This window comes from Cyanistes caeruleus, chromosome 8 (assembly GCF_971803275.1).
Source record: "Cyanistes caeruleus chromosome 8, bCyaCae1.hap1.1, whole genome shotgun sequence".
NCBI lineage: Eukaryota > Metazoa > Chordata > Aves > Passeriformes > Paridae > Cyanistes > Cyanistes caeruleus.
The window spans coordinates 35,369,554-35,377,687 of NC_141708.1; the positions used below are offsets into that span (position 1 = coordinate 35,369,554).

The window sequence follows — 8,134 nt, forward strand, 5'->3', positions numbered from 1 at the left end:
CAAAGCTTAATCAGGAGGTGAGACAAAGGCTCACTTGTTTGGGATTCGAGGTCACGGCGCCCTTCAGCTCTGACCGAACCGTCAAGGGAGGGGTGGGTTTCATTTCCCCACCCAAACTCTGCAGGCAGAGCAGGCCTCAGGTGGGCTGAAACATCCTCTGTTGATTCCTCTCCTTTCAGGCCTTGCTCCTCACTAAATTCCTCAGTGATCTGGGATAAGGCTGGGCTTGCTGGCACCAAGTTATCTTTATACAAAAATATAAAATTTATACAAAATATAAAATTTCAGTTGGTGGGAAGAAGGAGAATTTTAATTTATTTATTTCTTTTTAAAGAGCTTGCTCTTTTGAGCCCTCAGACGTTATTTGCAGCCGTGGTCAGCTGGAAAGGCTGCAGCCAGGGGTAGCCAGAGGTGCTTTTTTTATTTGGGGGTTCAGAGGTCTTGGAGGCAATTTGCATGGCATTATCCATAGCTGTGCTATCGGGACAAACAGTCCTGCCAACCTAATTAGGCATTAGGAAGGAGAGAGCATCTGAAGACCAGCACACAGGGGAAAAAGCGGGGATACTCAGCAAAGCTACTGATAACGTGGGGTGGAGGCACTGGGAAGGGCTTCCCCAGCATGGAAAATCCTTGCAGAGAGCTCTGATTTCCCTGGGATGCTGCTGCACAGACACCCTGGCATTGCCTCCCCACCAGCTCACCCTGCCACATCTCCTCTTGCCCTGCCAAAAGCCTCTGGGAATCCAGCCGGGCTGAAATCCCCCTGCTTTCTGTAAAGAGGGAATTTTAATAGGGAGTTTGTTGTTACCAGGCACAAAGTAAACACGGAGTCAGCCGTGGTTCATTTCCTTTTTTTTATTTTTACCCTACCACTGATGATTTCCTCACCTGAGAGCTTTGGGAGCACCAAAGGAGGCTGCAGAAATTCCTGCTGACAGAAATTCCTGCTGCAAGGATGCTGCTACTGCCACGGAGGAGTCCTGGACTCTGCCTGAAAAAGACAGGGAATTTGCTTCTCTATAAAAAACACAGGCCAGGAAAAGGGTTGGAGGAGGACAGAGCAGGTTTTCCTGCAAAACAGGCAGGGTATTTTGATGGGTCAGCTGTTGCTCTGGGACGCCTGGAGGGAGCCAGCATGTCCCCTTGGTTTGCCATGGGCCAGCTTCCCTGGGCAGGTAGCGACAGGACATGGGGGAACTGTTTGAAACAAAAGAGAGGAGGTTTAGAGGAGATGTAAGATAGAAGTTCTTCCCTGTGAGGGTGGGCAGGCCCTGGCACAGGGTGCCCAGAGCAGCTGTGGCTGCCCCTGGATCCCTGGGACTGTCCCAGGCCAGGTTGGACGGGGCTTGGAGCCACCTGGCCCAGTGGAAGGTGTCCCGGGCCATGGCAGGGGCTTAGAACAAGGTGATCCTTAGAGTCCCTTCCAACCCAAACCATTCCACAATCCCATGATTCCCCTGCTGGTTTTCCCCCGTGCTCTCTGAGGGTGAAAGACCCAGCAGCCTCCCTTCCTTCCCCCTCTCCATGGGTTCCCCCAGCTCACACTGGGGCTCCCCAGGTTACCCCTTTAAGCAGGGAGGTGAAGGCAAGGGGCTGCCCTGCCCCTCAGCTCCCAGCTGGGAGGAACATTCCATGCTCGGGCTGCTAGGGGCTCCTGAGGGAGCTGAGCAAGGCTCAGGAGAAGAGGCAGCACCTTCATGGAAGCTGAGGATGGAGAAGACCCCCTTGGTTAGCAGGATATCGTGCATGGCCAGGGGGGTCCTCCCTGTCAGGGACATGACCTGAGAGGGCAGAACACCCCAAGATGATGGGAACACCATTTACGTGTCCCCAGATCCTCCAGCCCATGGGATACCCGGCGTGCAGAGCCTGCACCAGGTGTGGGGAACAAGGTGGGGGTCTCTGGGTCCTGGCTCCCCCCAGACTGAGCTCAGGGGCAAAAGATGGAGCAGAGAGGCAGGATCTCCATGGAGGCACTGGTGAGGGAGCGGAGTTTGTGGTTCAGTGGCTCCCAAGTCCTTTCTGCTTTGCAGAGCTTTACAAGTGACACTGGCGTGTGATTCGATTAGGGAAAGCGCTTCACTTTCCCCCGACTCCAGAGTCTCCTTGGCTTCAGCTTGAGATGAGATGGAAATCCTGCTGGGCAGGGGGAGAGGCAGACACAAACCCCCCTCCCATCCCCCTGTATCCTCTTGGACCCTCGTGTCACCTCTCTCCTCCACCTCGGATGGTGCTTCAGAGCATGTGTCCCACAGGAGGGTGGAGGGGAAAGCTGCTCCCCAGGGGCCAGGAAAGCCTGGTTAGGAGATGGCAATTCCCAAGGGAACCGTAACCCACGTTAGGAACCCTTTCCCGTGTTGGGCTGGGCTGGGAGGCTGGGAACAGCTCCATGTGTGCACACAGGGAACCAACGGGAAAGAGTGAGCAGCCCCAACCACCAGGAGATGCCTTGGGGGTTTTCACTGAGACCAGGGCTTGCCCCAGAGGGAGCTGTCAGCAGGAAGAGAAGGAGGAAGGAGGAAGGGAAGGAAGGAGGAAGGGAAGGAAGGAGGAAGGGAAGGAAGGAGGAAGGGAAGGAAGGAGGAAGGGAAGGAAGGAGGAAGGGAAGGAAGGAGGAAGGGAAGGAAGGAGGAAGGGAAGGAAGGAGGAAGAGAAGGAAGGAGGAAGAGAAGGAAGGAGGAAGAGATCAGCACAAAGCAAAGCAGGGACCTTCCCATCTCCAACCTCCAAGTGAAGCAGAGCCGTCAGGGGAGTTGGAAATTGCCAGGAGGGATGAATAAGGCAGAGGGAAAGAAAAGCCACAGCAGGACAGTATAAAAGCATCAGTGTCGTGGAGCAGGTGCAGAGGCAGTGATAATTCCCCATTTCTTCCAAGAGAGGAACTAGGAGTGTCCAAATCGAGTTATCGGGCAGCAGATTTAGGGACAAACAAAAGACGGCGCTTTTTCCACGCCACCCCTGATCAAATTATGGAACTCATTGCCACAGGGTGCTATGGAGACCTACAGACTAAGTGGCCCCCAGAAAGCATTTAGGCAAACTCACGGGGCACAGGGGTCTGTCAAGGTCTGTTAAACATGATGGAACAGCCACCTCAGGGAGTCCCTAAAGCCCAAGGCAGCCAGCAGCACGTGTCGGACAAGGAGCTCAGCAGACCTGCCATGCCTTGCCAGGAGTGCTGGACCAGCACAGCCTGGGAGATAAATAGCATCTAATCACCTCAATAAACCATGTCCCAAATCCCCCTGAGGGCAAGGAGAGGTCACTGGTTTCAGAAATGCCTATGATGATGCTACAGGATGGGCAGAGAGGGGACCCCAGAGTTTCTGTCCTTGTCCCAGTGCAGGGATTCTCCAGGATCCCTCACCAGGGATTTTTGGCTGGGGCTGCCCTCACAGTTGGCTGGGTGAGACAGGGTGAGCAGGGTTTCTCTGCTGTTCCAACACCTTCAGGCTGATACACTCTTGCTCAGGAAAGAAAGGGGGAAAAATCATCCCCCACTCCCTGGGAAGACGCCACATTCCAGACCCGCCTGCCGTAAGCACGGCCCCTGCTCCTCACTCTCCATCCAGCGTGTCAGCTCAATAATTTATCATCCAGGAGGTGCAATAACCATCCATAATTCAGGAGCAATAATGTTCTACAAGTCGGAACCGGCAATTTGGCTCCGCGGCAAAATTGCGCCGCCTTCCCGGGGCCGCCTCGTGCCACTTCCAAGGACTCGTTTCTTCTTGCCAAAAGGCACGAAGGCAGCAGCCACCTCCAGGTGGATGCAGCCCTGAGAGGCATCCCAGTAACAGCAGGTTCTGGGGCAGAGTCCATCTGTGCCTGCTCTTCAGGCTTCCAAGGCCTTCCTCACGTGCTGGTTGGAAAATGATGTAGAAGTCTTGGATTTTGATCTGCAAGGCCGGCAAAACCCTCTAGTCGCGGGGCTGCGCTGGTGGAGCAATGATGGAGGTGCTTGGGAGGAGCAAGATGAGGTGTGGCAGCACACATTCATTCAGCAGCAGCTCGCCACAGCGGTGGCTGGTGGTTTTGGTGGCACTTCCAGCGCTGAAGGGGATCCCGTCAGCGCAGGGATCCCGCGGGAGCGCGCGGGTCACGGAGCGGGATGAGCACTGCTATCTCAGCTTCCAAGGCTGATAAACGGCTCCAAGGCACGGGATCCAAGGGACAACTTGGGATTGGGGGTGGCAGAAAGGGCTGGGTTGCCCTCCAGGAGATAACAGAAGCATCACGGTATCAGCAGGGAAGCGCAGCAGCTCCTGGGAGAGGTGGGAAACGTGAGCCACCGAGTTCTCAGATTAGAAAAACACCTCTTGCTCGGCAAACTCTGTTAGTCAGACGGTAAAACACGGTGAAGCAGAGCATGCTGGAGCTCCCTCGCTCCTGGGGGAGATGTTTATTAACTCGTCAAAACACAACGGCTGTTGTTGCCAGCAAAAACCTGGAACATCAGGGAAAAAAAATAAATAAATAAAAGGAGAAGACGTAGTAGAAAAATGGGAGAAAAAAAAGAAGATCACATGTGAAAATCATCGTTTGCTTCCCTGTAACTTGGTCTGTGGAGCATGCCTGAGGCTGGCACCAGGCAGGGATCTGGGAGCATCCTCCTGGAGAGGCTGGGCAAGAGGCTGCTGCACTGCCTGGCTCCCACCCTCACCTGCTTTCCACAGGAGCCGCTCCCTGACCTTGCTGTGGCCACTCAGCACACCTGGCCCGACATAAATCACAGCTCCTAAAATAATAAAGGTGATAGCTGGCAACGAGACACCCAATTAATGCCAGGATAGCACGGGGCTGCCATCATTACATCCCAGGGACGCTGCAATAGGCAACGGGAGAGCAGCCACGCAGCTGCTGCAATTACTGAAATTGTATTTGTTTGAAGTGCTACAGATCAGGGACTACGTTTCTTTCTCCAGTTATTTACTTGTCTTGATAGAGAGACAGAGGATTAACTGAGGGGTGGTATCATTATCCTGGTTTTTTACCAAGAGTATCCCTCTGAAACAAAGCCTTTAACCCCGATCTTCCAAATTTACACGTCACAGGCAGCGTTGTCAATAATTATAATTATAAAGGGGTCTTTTTGGGGTGATGCTGGCCTTGACTCATAGAATCCTACAAGGTTTGGGTTGCAAGGGTCACTCCAAAACCCCTGCCATGGGCCTCCTTCCACTATCCCAGGCTGCTCCAAGCCCTGTCCAGCCTGGCCTTGGACACTGCCAGGGATCCAGGGGCAGCCACAGCTTCTCTGTGCCAGGGCTTCCCCCCACAGAAAACAATTCCTTCCCAACATCCCATCTAACCAGTCTCCCTGCAGAGAGGGTGGCCATTGCAGACCAGGCCTGTGGTACTTTCTCTGGGTTTTTTCCCAGCCTCCAGCACTGTCAATATGTACTTTAAAGAACAATTTACACCTAAAAACGCTCCCCTCCTGTGAAAGCGCCGCCGTGCAAAACAGCAGATGGTGTTTGAACACTGCAAAATAGAAAATATATCTTTAAAAGAGAGATACCAGAGTTGTCTTGGCGCCACGCAGACGCCTCGGGGTCTCGATTTGCAGCTTTCTGCATGGGGGGGGAAACAAAAAAAAAAAAAAAAAGGATGGCAAGTGCTGTGAGATAATATTGGTGGAAGGAGAATGCTTTTCCTGAGGGGTCCTTGGAAATTGTGGGGTGGGAATAACCCAGAAGGACTCTGCAGGAGGGGCTCTGACACCAACAGCCCTCACGGGCCAACACATGTGCCCAGCTGGGGGTGGGACAGGAAGCAGAGCAGGCTTTTTCCTCCCTTTCTCCCCTCACTAGTGCTCATCCCGCTTCTTCAGATGAAATGATGTTTATGGAGAGGCAAGGTGGGGTGGGAGAAGCATAAACCACCCTGCTCCCACTTGGGGCTGCTGGGAAAAGTCATTCCTGTTGGGATGATGACCCTTCCCAGATCCCAGCTCTGGGCTGGCGTTCCAGGATTGGTGCAGCAGGAGGTCCTGCTCCCAGAACCACACACCCAGTGCTTTTGTCCGTGAAACATCAAAACTACTCCTTAAAAATCCCTCCTCTCTCTCTCTCTCCCCATCCTGGAAGCAAAACCCTGCCGAATCTCCATCCTCCAGGCAATCCTCCCTCCACGTGAAAAAAAAAAAAAAAGAAAAAAAAAGCCCTTTTTCTTAGAGGCTTTCTCAATAAAAAAGCTTGAACGCTGCTAATTTCCAAAATAAATAAGCAAATCTTTGGAGCAGCAAATGGAAAGGGCCCCGAAGGCATCTTCTAAATGTCAGGGAAAAGCATCAGCCCTAATGCGTGCCCGGCTGTCGCTGCCTGCCCGGCTCCGGGCACAGGGGACATCTTCGGGAAGTTTGGGTTTGGTGGGAGCAAAGAAACCCCCAAGCCTGGGACCCCATTGCAGCTGCTTTGAAGCTCTGCAACAGGGAAAAAAAACCCTAACCCAACAAAATACCATAAATCGGGCTCGGCTTCACTCCTAGCAACGACATTTTGACAGCTTCTATTTCGGGGATGGCTTTATTGTTTTCCCCCTGGTCCTCAATTAATGCCTTACCTCAAAATAGCTACGAGCCAGCAGGACTTTTCCACTCACCAGGCTGTGAGCTGCTCCCAGCTTCCCCCGTGGTGCAAATGCTCATGGATTGGGCTGGCTGCTCCCAGCCTGGCCCCAGACCTCCGGCACAGATCCCTCGAACAGGGACAACCTCCCTGCCGGAGACAGGTGCTGATGCTTAAAAGCCAACCCAGAGGAGTTATAAACAGCTTTGCAAAGCTGCTCCCCATCGTTCTGAGAGCGCTGTGCTCAAGTATGGGAGGCTCAGGAAGCGCATTCAGCCCGTGCCCAGGAGAAACACAGGCTGGGAATGCTCTGAGGGATGCAGGGGGGAAGATGGAGCCGGGGCTGACCTTTGCATTCTGCACTTGATTTTGGAGGCTGGAGAAGCTGGCCATGTGGAGGCCCTTAAGGATATTTGGGTTGGTCTGTGAGGTCCCTTCCTAGCCAAACCCATGATGTCATTCTGTGGTGCTGCCTGTGGTGCTGGCTGAGCTGCACAGCCCCATCCCAAGGGATGTGCTGAGCCTCACACAAAGACATCTCACCCCAGACCCCCCTTGGGCTCTCTGCTCCCATTGTTGCTGAATAAACTCCCGAACTCACCTCTCAAGGTTACCCAGCAGGGTTTAAAGATTTAAGAAAAGCCCTGTACAATGAATAAGGCTCCTCCTGAAATATTCACATATTCACCCCCTGGCATCAATTCCTGGGCCCACACCAGACACCATCTCCCACAGCACGGTGGCCCCAAGTGCTTTTTGAAAAATCTCTTCTCTTTTAATTCCTATAAACAGTTTCACCTGTGTGAAGCACTTGCCTGTGCCTCTCCTGGCCCCACTAAATGACCAACAGGTTGCCCCTTTCTGCCCATCACTCCTCACCCAGCTGACATGAAATGAGGGAGGGAAAGAGCTCAGGCCGCAGTCATCTTTTGATTTCAGTACGGCCAACGAAGTTAAAGGAGACATTTTCCTCTCCCCCCAGCCTGAGCTGGAGAAGCCAGAACATTTTAGCTGCCATCTGATTTGATGTGCAAAAAAAACAGAGGGAAAAAGAAAAAAAAAACCAAACCCACCACTCACTGCTGGCTCCTTCTCGCCTTTAATTGAGGATACAAATGCCAGGCTGATTTTTGCTCTCCTTGAAATTTCCCTCTGTCAGTACAGGGCTCCCTCTGGTTCAGGACAAAAATTGACTTTGTGTCGTGAATGAAGTAATTATTTCCCTCCACAAACGAATATGGCAATTATTTCCCTTTTGGGGAGGCACGTGCGTGGGGTTTGAGCTGCTGAGCAGAGTCCCTTCCCGGAGCAGGGACGAGCTGGGGCTTTGCTCAGCAGTGTTTGTCCCCTGCTCACACCCAGCCACCTCTTCCCTTTCCCAGTGCTCAGGCTCAGCTGGGTCCCCACCAGGCACAGGAGTTTTCCTCTCATTACTCTTCCCTTCAGATCAGCCCCTGAGCTGGAATCATCTTTCACCCCCCTGTGCTGTTTTCCCCCTGCCTCGGGAATAAAGGACGTTCCCTAAGGTGCCCATCCTGTATCCCTTCACTGGGGAAGAGCAA

At 53.1% G+C, this 8,134-nt stretch overlaps 1 long non-coding RNA gene across 1 annotated transcript; it reads right to left on the reverse strand.

Moving 5' to 3' along the window:
- Nucleotides 1-288: 288 nt before the first annotated feature.
- On the reverse strand, nucleotides 289-7,384 carry LOC147651999 (uncharacterized). The gene is made up of 2 exons (XR_015289893.1): nucleotides 7,174-7,384; nucleotides 289-4,450 (listed from the first exon to the last, which is right to left on the reverse strand). It is a non-coding gene; the product is annotated as an uncharacterized LOC147651999 (long non-coding RNA).
- Between the last annotated feature and the right edge of the window lie 750 nt (nucleotides 7,385-8,134).